General features: G+C 35.2%; 1 protein-coding gene across 1 annotated transcript in view; it reads right to left on the reverse strand.

The window, feature by feature from the left end:
* FOXP2 (forkhead box P2) overlaps positions 1-15,932 on the reverse strand; it is a 1,129,496-nt gene that overhangs the window by 502,643 nt on the left and 610,921 nt on the right. The window contains exon 15 of the mRNA XM_074367186.1: positions 346-456. The gene's annotated coding sequence lies outside the window, so the exon portion shown is untranslated. The remainder of the gene's footprint in view (positions 1-345; positions 457-15,932) is intronic.

Genomic DNA, 15,932 nt, shown 5'->3' on the forward strand with positions numbered 1-15,932 from the left:
CCCCAAATGGAACCAACTAAAGCCAAGATGAAGAAAAGCAACTTACGTGAATGACACGTATTAGAAACGTTGGTTAAATGCTTCTCTGAATGAACCGCTTGGATTTCTAGTTATTTGTTACAAGAATATAATTATTCACACACTTAGGTCTGTTTTCTCCAAAACTTTCAGTTAAAGAACAATTACATTTTTCTTCTTCAGAGTCGTCTTATTGGTATAATTGTGACTAATACTTAAAACGTAACAGTCTTGTTGGAGAGACCGCTGGGATAAAGGAAAAGGGCAGGGTTTTTTAAATTATTTTTTTCTTGTTAGAGATACCATCTTCAAAATTGTATTACTCACCAAATAGCCTGTAACAACAGTCTTCTTTAAATGAAAGGTAAAACATTTTTCTTTTCGCACAGAAGAACGGGCACATATCAGGTTCCTATTTTTCAAGTCCACTATAGTTTTCTGAAAATAAGCAAATAAACAGACTCCTTTTAGACATTCTCCTATTCCCCACTCTCCTCCCAGATGCATTTTAGGAAAAAGAGCAAATTTTAGTTTCACCGAAGTCAAATCAAGGGTTATCTATGTTACAACGTCAAAGTAAATGTAGAGGTTGCAAAATTGGTGGAGTTACACCACCATCTGTCGTTAAGCTTCGGGACTACAAAATTTGGGACCTATAATAAATCTTAATGAGCTTTCCCAGCTAATTTTTTTTTTAGTCACAGACTATACTTTTGTTTGTATTTTTATAGCACATACCCTAAAATTAACTGGATCATGAATGAACAAATATGTGCTCATAAACCCATGCTTCTACCTGGATTCTCTAGTCATCTCACCTTCAGAAGAAGAAAAAATAGTAATACCCTACATCTGCCAACCTCCAGATAAAGCCTTTTCAAATCAGCTGTGGGATGCAGAGTTCCATCACCCTTCCCCCCTTCACTCACTTCTAACAGACTGCTGATAGCAAATGGAGCTGCAACTTTAGGGACCACACTTGTCCTGGAGTGAATAATAGACTCTTAACTCTCTCTTAAATGCAACTTCATTCTCTGTTAGTATATCTAATCTTGAAACACGTAAACATGGCATTTCTCTGCTAAGAGGTTGACTGTGAGTGTCTTTCAAAAATTGATTGGAAGGCAGTTAAAATCAGGTTCCAGTTCTGGTTAACCTTGCTTTGGAGACAAAGATCAATTGCTCTGGGATAGAATCTTACCAAGTAAGCCTTTATTCAAAGGAATACGGAAAGAGGACCATTACTGGATAAAGAATTCCAATGCTGACTCAAAAGCTTCTATCAAGCAATGAAAACTCTTTTCCCCACACCAATCCAATGGCATATATCTATAGCACATCTATTTTTTTAAGGATCTCAGAATATTTCACTATCTATAATGTTGGACCCCTTTCCATGTTAGGGACTTGATTATTAAATTTATATTTTCCAGAAAATAATTTAAAATAAAATGTAACAATTGTTTCTTACTGGTAAGCTATTCACTAGAAATAATAATATGAAGCTGAATCACACTAAATTGTCCGTATTTGACCAACTTTGACTCACACAAATGACAATTTCATATGCTTAAATTAACAGAACCCAGATTTTTCTGACATATTCTTGTCTGCATAAAAGTAAGCATTAGTTAAATTGCCCAATCCCTGATATTTACTTACTTCCACATTGATTCAAATCTGTTGAATTGCCTGGTGCAAGAGTCCTTTGCTTGTTGTTTCTACAATTAAATTAGTCTTACAGTTTGTATGTCTCTGAGTTACTGTGAAATTTTAGAGCTGAAGGAAGCTTCAAGATATTCTAGTCCAATCACTTCATTTTAAAAATCATAAAGCAAAGATCCAGAGATGAGAGCAAGATCACAGAGCTAGTTAATAAAACTCTGATTATTATTATTGAACAATTTCATGTTTCTAAACATACAATAACCCTTCTTCCTTACTCCATAGAAGGCGTTTTTTGCCACAAACCCCATCTTTTTATGTTTTCCTCATATCCATCAAAATCGATAAGGCTTAGTGATACCTTTCTTTGGATGTCAGTACAGTATTGAAGATGGTTAGCTGTCATGTCATGTCCACTGTAATACACAGGAGAAAAGGACTTGTTTCTCTTGAAAGTCAGTCAGAGTCTGCAAGATTTTCTTCAAGAGTGTAAAGAGGTTCGTCACTGTTAATTCCAAGTGTTCATCATGGAAAAACTGATGGCAAGAGGTGCTAACAGAAACCACAGCTTATGATTTTTTTCAGGGTTAATAATCTTCAGGGACTCCTAGGGGGGCAAAAACCACTCTTAGGGGGCCTTCACTATACTCTTAAGAAATAAAGGCTATGAGACCAAATATAACCTTGATATATTTTAATCTATGAGCAAAAAAAAAAGAACTATATCAAGATACTGCATTGGTGCAGAATTTTATTTTAATAACTGTATAGCTCCGGTAGCCATCGCAGTTTTCACCCAAACAGTGTACTGAAGTGCTTAATTGTCACAGATCATATAAAAGTTGTCACTTGCTCTCTTCTCCTTCCCCTTTTTCTCCTCCTCCTTCAGATTCTCCTTCTGTAGCTCCTCCTCCTCTTTCCTCCTTCTGCTATGATCTTTATCACCAACCTCACAATGACAATTTCCAAAATGCCCCAGAGATATTTCTCTTCTAAACTTTAGATTTGTTTATTCAGTTGCTTAATGATAGCACCATTTGAATTGTGGAAAGCTACCAACTTGCCCTCTCCTCTCCTTGTCCAGCTCTGCCTTATGCCATCTGATAAAAATGATCAACAAAACCTTAATCCACCCATTTCCTAGAGCCAGATGCCACCTCCTTCTTCTTATATGCAAGCAGTGTTAGGTGCTGTTCACTGCTACCTACTTAATCTTCCATTGTCTTCTATCTATCCTCATTTCTTACTTGGTCATTCTTGATAACTTTCTAATAACCTTCCTATTTTCAGTTTCTCTTTGTTCCAGTTCATCCTCTTCTCTGCTATCTAAAACATATCTAAAACATACGTCACTTAGAATCATGCCAAGCTTCTCTGTAGCCAGTGGAGTTTAATCTTAAATTCTCCAGTCTGATACAGCAAATATGTCTGGCAAGTATGAGATAGTTAATAATTTTTTTGGAGTGAATGAATGAATGAATGCCCCAGACAAATGGATTTTCAATGTTAAATATATTGTCAGACTTTGTCAGATATATTTTTAGCTATGTATCATTTTCAACAAATCTTCAAGTCTACTTTGCTACCCAATCATTTGGCTAAAATAGTAATAACTGAAGATTTTCATTATTTTTATATGAAAGAACTTAGCAGACAGATATAAAAGTATATTCACCCTGACATTCAAATTCCCAATTGCATTATTTAATGGCTCAACAAATATTTATATATTAAGCACTGTGGTAGGTATTCTGAGAACTAAAGATATGTAAGATTAGGTCTCGGCCCAGAGCTTATATTCATCAGAGATATAAGATATATAAAAGCTTATTTTAATAAAACATAAATTTCAATACAGCATAAGATAGGGGTATATAAAGAAAACAATGAAACCAAGGAAATTTATTTCTTAAGGCTATTTTTTTTGTGATGAAAATTTAAGAAATAAATATAAGAATACATCCCTTAATCAAAAATTTATAAACACATGACAGCCTCAGGAAACTTCTAACCTTCAGACAAAACTGGAAAGTTGTGGTAAAAACATGTTTATATCATAAACAATGGAGGGTTTAACAACAGTGAAAATGTATCAGGCAATCCCTTGAATTATCTCATATTACTCTTAAGCATGGAATGCATTTTTATGAAAAAATTAACTTCAAATTTGTCATGATTTCACTACTGGAAAAGAATTTTATAACAGACCAGAACTGAAAAGAAAGGAAAAGCAAAAGAAAGTGAAAAGAACGGAAAAGAAAGGAAGAGAACATAAATATTCTGAGTTTAGAAGGGATTCATATGTTTCCCTCTTCATCAGCCTCTCTAACACTCCAGTGAGGAAAGAATGTTATCCTGGGCTAGCAGGGTGCCCTGGGGACAGTCATAGGAAACTGCACTCCCCAAACTCTTTGCCCCACCAGGCACCTTTTCCTGCCTCATAAGGGTGCAAGCTCTTTTGTATCAGCACTCTGGCCTCAAGTAGAGCACTGGGCACTACTTTCTCAGTTACATCTTACCTCCTCTCTAAATTCTTCCCCCACTGCACACACACTTCTGATTCTTTTTCCTGTTAAGTCAGGAAAACATTTCTCACTAATTCTGTCTCTATCTCTTTTTCTCGCTCCCTCTCTTCCAAGAAAACACACATATGCTCACATGTATCCACACACATACAATGATGGTAACATGTTTAAAAGCAGAGCTAGTGATGTAAGAAATCAAGAAACAGGGAAACTAACAGGAAAATAGAAAACAAAAAACTAATACTATTAGCTTCTAAAACCATGAAAGTCCCCAGATAAAGGAGCAGTGAAACAGGCCCTGCTAGATCCCTCTGAGAGTTAAGCTGATACCATCCAATTGGAAAGCAATTTGGGAACTTGTGTTAAGGCTTTTTGAATTAGTCCCAAAGCTAGATTGCAATCCAAGAGAAAGTTTCTGAAGTACAGATGGAAAAACTCCATGCAAAAGCTGTTTATCATAGAATTATTTATAATAGTGCATATTTGGAAACAATATAAAAGTCAACAATATATATTATGATCTAACCACTAAAACAATATTATGAGATGTTTTAATAATATAGAAAATGTTTTAGTTATATTATTTGGTGGAGAAATAGTATATAAAAATGTACCCCCAAAAGACCAGAAAGAAACATCTCATTTTGATACTATTCTCCAAGCTGGTTCACAATCATCCCTGCCTCCACTTTTGTGTAGTCCCCTCCCACACTGTTTCAGGATCCAGCTGTTTGGTACAAGTGACGGCCTGTCCCTTTTGAGCTTGGGTTGTAAAAGGCTGTGTGATTTCTGTCTGGATCTATCTCTTAGATCACTTGCTCAGGCAAGATGCCACGTAGCAAGAGGCCTATACGGTGAGGAAGTGCTGCCTTTGGCCAGCAGCCAGGGAAGAACGGAGGGCTGCCAACAACCCAGTGAGTGAACTTGGAAGTAGACTTTTCTTTCCCAATTAGGACTTATTGAAATCACTGCAACCCTGGCCAATAACTTGATTACAACCTTGTGAGTGTATCTGAGCAAGAACCACTCGGTTAAGCCGCTCCTGGATTCCTGACCTTCAAAAACTACGAGCTAAAGAATGTTTCCTGACATAGAGCCGCTAAGTTTAGGGGGGTGGGTAATTTGTTACACAGCCATAGATTAATAATATAAACAGGATAAGAAAGGTTATATTTAAATAGTAGAATTTCAGGTGATTATTTTTCCTTTCTACTTTTCATATTTTCAAATCCTCTGCAATGAAGATGTATTGATAATTGGGAAAAATACTTTATTAAGTAACTGTTTTAAAATTTATGTTTGAGAGACAATATCCTAAAGTACTTTTTAGAATTGCCACAAATTTGGTTCCCCCAATCAACATTCTCTTAAAAAAAAACTGGGCTTATCTCAAGCACAGTACATAATTTAAATATAAAACTACATTCCGATGTTCCTTTGTACTTTATGTACTGAATAGAGTGGTATTCTACATTTTGTTAATACAAATAAACATCAGATCCACATATGCTGAGTACCTTTCATGAACTAGCAGGGTATCTGAACACCATTTACAATATTGTTTCTGAGAAAATGCATTCCAAGTTTTACACAACTCACCTTACAACGAAATCTATTTTAACTTGGTATCTTCTTATACAGTTGGCCCTTCCTATATATCCTTCAGTTCCACATCCTCAGATTTAACCAACTGAGGACTGAAAATATTTGAGAAAAATTCCAGAAAGTTTCACAGAGCAAAACTTGAACTTGCCTCGCAGCTATTTACATAGCATTTGCACTGTATTTACAATTATTTACATACCATTTACATCATATTAAGTAATCCAGAGATGATTTAAAGTATATTGGAGGATGTGCATAGGTTATTTGCAAATTCTACACCATTTTATATCAGGGACTTGAACATCCTTTGATTTTGGTATCTGCGTGGGTTCCTGAAATCAATCCCCCTCAGAGACAGAGGGACAACCTTACATACCAATAAAAAGTTGTATCAGTAAAAGACTTTTTAAGCTTTGATTACAGTGAGCAGGATAACTGCTAAGGTATTTTCAGTCTTATTCCAGGTAAATGAATAAAAGCACACTGAGAGCTGATAAAGTAAGACTAGATTCTCACTTCATATTTAATCATAAGAAACAACCACTGTCTCTTGAGGTTTTCCTAATTAGGTTATAGCACCATTACAGTAGTTGAGTAGAGAAGGTCAACACAAGTTCTAAATTAGTTTAGCAAAAATTAGCAAGTCAATAAGTATGTTTTTATCAAATTACAATAAAGATGCTAAAACAAATGGATTGCCTAATCTGTTGGTAATTATGCCTTCTGTCTTCATTAAAAAAAAAAAACCCAAATAATAATTTTGTGCTCAGTTGATTTTTTTTAAAGTTTCTTAAATCATGAAAAAGCACAGACAGTCATTTCTGGATTTTGATAATATTTTTATGTAATCAATTTTGATTAGATCTAAATTGTCCTGTGAATTTAAACAAGCAGATAAAATAGGTACACAAAATAATTTTCATAACACAGGGATAGTATTGCAGGTATATTAATTATTTAGTTATTTTGATAATGTCCTCAAGTGACTATGAACACCAAGTGCACTGTTGAGTTTACTTCAGGAATCTATTACACAGAATATTATCACTGTGTGTATGATCATAAATAAATACGATTCATCCTGTAAGAATATATCATAAGTATCAGACAATTTTCTGCTAAAGCAAGATTTCATTTCCTTACCCAAAGATTCTCACATTTTCTGACTTATTTTTTGAAGTTAAAAAATCTTTTCATTACTTCTATGATCCTTTGTCCATCATGTTGTTGATTCATCTTCTATAACAATTCTCTTTTCCACCTCCTCACTAAATTCTGTGAATCGGGATCAAAGACAAAGATGTCTGAACTGGTGAAAGAAATGTATGATATTTTAACCAATTGAATAAAACTCATTGATACCATCCATGGTTTTTTCAAATAACTAGGTCATTAAGGATCATAAATCATAAAGTATCTTTGCTAGAAAAAAAATTGAGTATCTGTTAAGCAAAAATCCATGCTCATTAGTCTACAATCCTATATGCAATCAAGTTCAGGTAATTCATTTTCAGATAAAAGATATAAAAACTCTATGTTGGGACATAATGATATCGGGGAAAAGGCACTAAAATGAATGATTGAAAGCATCTGACCTCTAAAATGTGGTTAGTAAGATGAGCTCTACCTCACAGATTTTAGCAGGGAAATGTGGTGAGCAAATGTAAGACTTTCAAAGGAAAGGAAGTTCATACAGCTGATTGACTGTGAGAATTAGATAAACTGTGGTCATAAAATATAGACCCTTTTACTTCCTGAATTCAGCTCAGTTCAATTCATTTCAGCAAATATTTATCAAGTCTACATTATTTGTCTGTCAATATTAACATCTTAGAATCATAATCTTTAGGTTAGACAAGGGCTTAGAGGTCACCTAATCCAAGATTCTTCCCAAGGAAGGAGTTTGGGTATGGATTTTTGTTATGAAGTGATATTTCTTGGAGACTTTTTATTAAGAGTAGTCAGGAAATAGAGTCCAGAGATAGCTGGCTACCCCAGCTACACAAGCTCTTTCCAAAAATTATTGCATGTCAATGAGTCAATGTCCTCATTGCTTTTCTTGATTGCATGTTGAACAATTTACATCTGGACATTTGTAGCCTAAATTGAAGCTGAACACAGTTATTTAGTAAGTATGCTTTCTGTTTGCCCCAGGCAAACCTAGACTCCCTCCTCTCAGCTTCCTAAAGGTGTTCTTCTTCCTAAAGGTTTATACTGGAGCTAACGTTTGACCCCTCTAGAATGAAGTTCCTTTAGGTGATCTTGCTTTTGCATTGCTTCCTCACTACCAGCTTTGCTTATAGCATAGGGTATATACTATGGGTGCCTTGCTTCCCAACCATTCTTAACTTTGCACTGGTTATCTGAGGGCAGTCCTTAATTCTACCATAATCAAGTTCATCAAGGATTTGATGAAGGAATCATCAAAGATTCCTCTAATGTCAAGAGCTGTCTCAGCTGGAAGAGAAAAACATGTGCTGGGCACATTTGTTGGAACCGGCCTCCTGGTCCACTTCTTTTCTATGGCAGAACCTCAGGAAGTCCTTCCTTGAGAATATTCTGGGCTGCAGAGTATTGTGGGCCTTCACATGGGTGCGTAGGTTTCCTTACTTTGCTCGTTCTAAAGCAGGGCCTTTCCTTAAGATGTTCACTGGCAAGAGGAAATCTTCCTGAGGTGGAAATACAGAACAATCAGGTACACATGCTTCTCCACAGATAACATAGTCAGTAAACATAGGCTGAAATCTAAGGAGCTTGTAAGAAGCATGCTGTGTGTGGAGATTTGGTGGGGCAGTCTCAGTTAAGTGTTTTAGGTGAATCTGTCTTTATCATTCACAACCAGTAAACAGAATAGGTGACACTATTATTTTGCCAGCTATGGTCAGTCTTCCCAACCGAGGGATACCAACTGTACTATGCTATTTTATATTAAAGGACTTGAGCATCCTTGGATTTTGGTATACACTGAGTCCTGGAATCAACCTTCCACGGATAACAAGGGACGACTGTATAAACTTAGATTTCTAAAAAACACACTGAGAAAGTCATGTGAAAAGAGAGATGACTGAACATATTAGATCCTGAATATTGTTTTTTGAATAATGATGATAGAAGCAAAAAAAGTCACCATGAAAAATGGTTTGCTTAAATTAGAGAGATTTGAGATTAGCATATAAACAGCATAAAAATTCACTGAAAAAGTATTAATCAACTGGTTTTATGTATAATTCTTAAAATCACATAAGGAAAGTATATTACTAATACACTTTCATTTTTCTTCTCTGTATCCTAACATTCTCTATAGTAAAAATAAATCTTTCTATTTTCAGTTTTTGATTATTGATTCTGGTTTTGGAAGATTTCTGACTTTCATGTAATACATTTACTGGTGTTTAATTTATTGATGTTTAAATGATTACACAGCTAACTCTGGTAAAGCTTATTTAAAGTAACCTGGGTATTATTAGATTGGTCTTTCTTAGGCTAGGATTAAATTGCTTCATTTATTTACAAAGTAGACATTTGAAGAATACCTAGAAAAGGGAAGATGGCTATTACTTGGAAAGAAGAACCCATCTAAACCAAAATGATAGCTTGTTGTACTAAAAATAAATTTGTGAATTGGGCTTATTTAAAACTTAAAAAAAAAACCTTTGTTCTTCAAACAACTGTTAGAAAGACATGAAAAGACAAGCTAAAGACTGGGAGAAAATACTGGCAAACCACATATCTGAAGAATTTTGTATCTAGAACACATAAACTACTCTCAAAACTTGAGAGTGAAAAAAGAAAGCAAGCAACAATGCAGTTTTAAAAATTGACAAAAGATATGAGGAGACAACTTATCCGAGAGGATATACAAATGGCAAATAAGCACAGGAAAAGATGTTTGGCATCACTAGCTAATACACCCTTTTTAGGACTGATAAAAATGTTTAAAATAGCGGCAATGACAAATGCTGGCAAGGATGTGAAGAAACTGGATCCGTCATGCATTGTTGGTGGGAATGGAAAATGGTACATCCAGCCACTCTGGAGAATAGTGTGGCAGTTTCTTAAAAATCTAAACTTATTACACAACCCAGTAATTGTACTACTAGACATTTATCCCAGAGAAATGAAAATTTAGGTCCACCAAAAAAAAAACCTGTTCAAGAATTTTTGTGGGAGCTTTATTTGTAACATTCCACTTGGAACAACCAAAATATTCATCAATAATTGAATGGTCAAACAAACTGTTATATTGATACCGTGGAATACATTGTAATAAACAGGAAGAACTTTTGATACACACAACAACTTGGGTGGATCAAGGGCATTTTGCTGAGTGAAAAAGTCAATTTGAAAAGTCACATAGTATATGATTCTATTTTTATAACATTCTCAGAATAACCAAATTATGGAGATGGGAAACAGATTAGTAGTTCATGGTTGGGGTGGGGGCGGGCAGGGGGTGGGGAGGGTTACAGACAGTAGAGTGAGGGGAGTGGTTGTGACTATAAAAGTGTAGCACAAGGGATAATTGTTGTGATGGAATAGTTCTGTATCTTGACTGCTGTGGGGGTTATGCAAATATACATGTGATAAGACGTCACAGAATTGTATGCATGCATTGTACCAATGTCAGTTTCCTGGCTTTAGTGTTAAACTATAGTTACATAAGATGTAACTACTAGGGGAAACTCACTGTAATTTAAAAAAAAACTTCCTGTAACTATATAATTATTTCAAAATAAAGTTTTAAAAAAGTAAATAGAAACAGAGAAAGCCAAGAATTAGAAGGGAAGATAGTGGATTGTAATAAAGCCAGAGGGTATAACTACTGGCACAGCCTGAAAGTCTATTTGTTTATGTTCCTGGATAGTATTTAAGAAAAAAAAAAATCGTCATTCCTTTATTAAACACAGCTATGCCTATTTCTTCATGTCTAAACAGATAACAGTTTAACTTCTCCTGTTCTGGAACTTCATATAAATTGAGTCCTACAGTCTTTTGTGTCTGGCTTCTTTCACTAGCATAATGATTTTGAGGTTTGTCCATGTTATGTATATCAATAGTCATTTCTTTTCATTGCTGAGTGGTATTCTATTGAACAGATATTCTACAATTTCTTAATCATGCACTTGTTGATGACTACTTGGGTTGCTTCCAATTTTTGGATGTTAGGGTTGCCTGAATTTTTTTTTAAATTTTTCAACCAATTGTGCTTATATTACATTGTAAAAAGTAAAACGAAACACCAGCAACAGCAACAACTGTACTAATGAACCCCAAACAAAAAGAAAGCCCTTGTGTCATTTAGGAATTCTTTTGCTTTTAAGCAATAGCAGATTTAATCAGCATATGGACACTTACTGTGCCTTAACGAAAAATTCTGAAGATGTATACTTTCAAGGTTGGCCTAGCAGCTTAAACAGTTATAGGTGACCAGATAATTTTAACTTACTGTTCTATCATCCTTGGTGTGTTGGTTCTTCTCCTTATGCTTGCAACCTTATGCTTGCAAGTTGACTGCAAAAACTCCAGGCGTTATGTTCCCATTTGCAGCAAGAAAAAGAGGGACAGGGCAGTTCTAGCATGGTCTCTCCTGTGCCTTTTTATAAGAAAGAAAAGCTTCCCTGAAGCTCGCAAGCAGACTTCCCTCATGTGTCGCTTCTCTAAACTATGCCACCACTAGCTCAAGAACAACTGGGGAAAGGGGCAAAATCCTAATGATCGGCTTCCCTGAAACAAACAATCACATTTTATCACTTGAGACCGAGTCCATTGCCAAGCCAGACAAATCAGAGCTCCGTCAGCAGAGATCAGAGTGAATGGCTGAGAGATATGGAACTGATAGTGTTTGCCACAACACCTTCCCTTGATCCTTTTATTACTCATATATTTATATTTTTTTTTTCTCAGTTGAGGGTACTTCTCAACTTCTGTCATTTCAAGTATTTTTTTTTAAATGTAGTTCTTCCAATTGCAGTCCTCTAGATATATGCTATAGAATTTGTATTTGTTTGTTTTAAAAGAGACTGTAGATGAACAAAAGTCTACATTTAGGACAAAATATTATCACCAAAATAATTTTCTCTAATTGTGATACCTTGTTTATATTGAAGAGATGCTCTAGAAATACAGAGATACCATCCCAACTTCACTATGTCCCAAGAGGAAATGTTCCCAATTTTCTGTTCAACTTTCCCATACTTAGGCCAACCATTTTTATATAAATCAAAATATTATATTTAATATGTACCAGCTGTATAAGAGCAACCTTGAATTTAAGATACGATAAGACTAAAAAGAAAAGCTTTTATCACAACTTCCTATGTACATTTTCATCAACTCATATGGTACACATCTGGGTCTTTGATAGCTATGTGTTAAAAAAAATCTAATAGATTCAAAATTAACTTTAAAATCCTGTGTTTTTCATCTATTTAGTCATTTTAAAAGGTAAGTATTATTAGCATAATCATAAAGCCATCTATGAAAGTAATTTAAAGACAGTGATAAATGTACATTTTTAGACTTTAAATGTTCTACTTTAAAGAGTAATAATCTCATTGAAAAAGAAAACAAAAAGAAACTAGTAATTGTTGAGCACTTAAAATATTCCAAGCAGTAAGCCTGGTGCTTTGTACACTGCCTTTACTTTAGTCCTCTCCAAATATCTGTGAAATAGATCTTATTTGCTATCTCCAGATGAGAAAACTAACAAGGCTCAGAGAAGTTAAGTAATTTGTCCTAGGTCATATTAAAAAATATATATAGTTCAGTGGATTTATTATCCAGATTTTTTTTAATTAATGAAGGACAAACCACCAACCAACTAAACATCCCAGAGAAGCCATATCAATGCAAACACCTTGATAATATCAAATAACTCTTTATTTATGTTAGACAAATTGAAAATAAAATTTAGGAAATCCAGGAAAACATGAAATTTAAATGGGGACTATGTCTCCCACTTTATCATTATTGCCACCAGTAGCAAGCAGTTTCTAATCATCTAATCTCTAGCAATGTTCAATTCCATTCCACCAAAGGCACATGCCAGGTAAATTCAGAATGCTTTAATTGAAGAAGATTTGTTCAACAACTAGGCAGTTTAAATGGGCAGGATAAACACAGAGTACTAGAAAAGCAAGGTAAAAAATTCACTAGACTGTGAATGCAGTGAAAATATAAAACAAACCTAAAACAAAAATGTCATACAATTTGGGCAGAGAAGGCACTTGAAGAGTCATCAAAGGATTTAACCCCAGTGAATGTTATGAGACACTGTCAGGTAAAAAGGAACTGTGATAAAAGAATAGACAATAACAGTGAGAAAAAGGGTGAGGGGGAGTGAGAGTATATGCTGAAAGAGAGAAAAAAAGAATAAAGGGACTGGGCTGTGTGTATAATAATGGAAAAATGAGGCTCTTTCCTTACAGATGGTGATCAGTGGCTAGAGCCTTGAATACAAAGAAAAGAAGTGTGATGATGCAATTATAAAAGAAAGTTAATGAATAGACAAGAAAAGCATTACCATGGTCAGAGTAACTGGAGGACAAAGCCACCTGGGAGGGGGCCTTTAGGCCAAGTGCATAGCCAAGGAGCAGGTCTGTGCTGGGCAGACTAAACTGCTCTGAGGCAGAAGTCAGTGTGTGTGTGTGTGTGTGTGTGTGTGTTTTGGGATGGGGGATGGGGGTGTCAAGAGAAATAGAGAAATAGAACATGTTTTCCTGGAACTTCAATTTTATTGTCTTGTAAAAAATTGAAAAATTATTGCTAATTATCCTACGATGTAGAATATCAAATTCACAAGAATTTCTAGGATAAATTATTTTCCCAAATTTATTGAGCTATTAGCATATACTATTGTGTAAGTTTAAAGTGTACAATGTGTTGATTTGATATATTTTACATATCAAATGCTTAACTATTGTAGGATTGGTTCACACTTCCACCATCTCACATAATCAGCATTTCTTTTTGTGGTAAGAATACTTAAGATTTACCCTCTTCGTGACTTTCAAATATGCAATACAGTATTATTAACTATATAGTTCATGCTGAACATTAGATCCTCATGACTTCTTTATTTTATAACTGGCAGTTTGATCCCCTTGACCTGTTTCACTCACCCCCACCCTCTCCCCATTGGCAACCAGTCTGTTCTCCATATCTATAACTTTTTAAAAACTTTTCAGATTCTATATACAAATGAGATCATATGTATTTGTCTTTCTTTGTCTGACTTATTTCACTTAGTATAATGACCTCAAGGTCCATCCATGTTGTCATAAATGGCAAGATTTCATTCTTTGTTATGGCTAATAGACACACACACACACACATTTTCTTTATCCATTCGTCCATTGACAGACACTTAGGTTGTTTCCACATCTTGGCTATTGTAAATAATGCCGCAGTGAACACTGGGGTGAATGTATCTTTTTGAGTTAGTGTTACATACCCCTGGGCGCCCAGCTCTTTGTTCTTTGCCTCACTGGTATGCAATATGCTCAGACAAGCTGTTTCCCAGCCTTGCTGACTTTAGGGCAACAGAATTTTTATGCCATTTTTTAAAAGTCAGGTCTATAGTCCAGATACCCCCATATAAATGCCTAGATGGGATCTTTCACTCAGAGTTTTATGTAAGAAACATGTAAGAAAATATCTGTTCAACAGCACTGACCCCACAATATAGCGTGAAAATTTTACACATTTAAAAAATATAGAAATTTATAAACAACAAAAAAATAAAGAATTCCTAGAAGTTAAGGTCAGCTATACAGTTAGAGGACACCACCCTCATTTATGACACCAATTACAAGATCAGGAGGTTCCCAAAACTATTCTGTTTTGATAATTCACTAGAAGTACTCACAGAACTCATTGAAAACTATTACAATTACAGTTTATCACCGGAAAAGGATTTGGATTAATAGGATTAAAATCAGCCAAAGGAAGAGTCACATAGAGCAGAGTCCAGGAAGTTTCCAACATGAAGCTTGCATTTTTATGTCCTTGCAGAGTCAGAATGTGTTACTTTCTCAACATTGATGTGTGACAACATGCATGAAGTATTGCCAAACGGGAAACCTCAGCCAAGTTTGGGTATTCAAAATTTTTATTGGGACTTTATTCTGTAAGTATGATAGCTTGATTATTTCCCACATGGTTAAGCTCAGTCTCCAGGTTGACCAATACTGTGTGATTCAAAGTCCTCACCCTAAGTTACACTGCTGGTCTTCCTGCATGGCAAGCCCATACCTTAGGACAGTTGAGCATGACTGGCCACGCCATGAGTCCAGTGTGGCCAGTCCCCACACTCAACAAGGACACTTCTATCAGGGATGACAGCGATTATTTCCTAGAAACTGAAAGCAAAGTCTGGACCTCTCTTTGGGCAAGACCTAATTCTTTACTACACAGATCACAACCAGCCTTTGACCAAGGCTCTCCTACAGCAAAATAATCAAGTTTATCTGAGCATCTCCATTTAATACAGTATTCATGACAGATGCAGCAATAGTATTATTACAAGTATGCCTAACATTTGGAGAAGACAGTAGAGGGATAGGAATAGATTTTAAGAAGAAAACTAATCCATCCTATAAAGCCATCACATTCAGTCTCACATTTTTGTCTTTTGATCCACCACTATTTGTATCTTGTGACAAATTTGTATAGAACTGTTTAGCATAGAGATAAGCGGATGGTTAGCCAGATGTAGTTCCTTCTCAGGCCAGTCATTTTCCACCAATATTATATCCTGAGGAGGTTCTAACTTAGTTTCCTAAAACATTTGACCATAAATATCATATTATAATCTTATCAACAGTGCCAGTGTTAAAACATATCACAGTATGGTAGAAGATATAACCCTGAAAAAAATAGCTAAAAGATACTGACATATTACTAGATTCTCAGTCATTAACAATCAGTTCAGTAAATCATCATATTATATGACCAAAATATCTCCCAGAGGATGCAACTCTGGTTGGCAGGCTTTGCGTCAACTTGTAAAACTCCAAAAGCAGGAGTAGCCGCACTCTTTCAGGTACGTAGCATAACTAAACTAAGAGACAGGATCATCTCTTGCTATGGGTCTCTTGAGGAGGCAATCTAGCACTGGAT

Source organism: Camelus bactrianus, chromosome 7 (assembly GCF_048773025.1).
Source record: "Camelus bactrianus isolate YW-2024 breed Bactrian camel chromosome 7, ASM4877302v1, whole genome shotgun sequence".
In the NCBI taxonomy this organism is placed as follows: Eukaryota; Metazoa; Chordata; class Mammalia; order Artiodactyla; family Camelidae; genus Camelus; species Camelus bactrianus.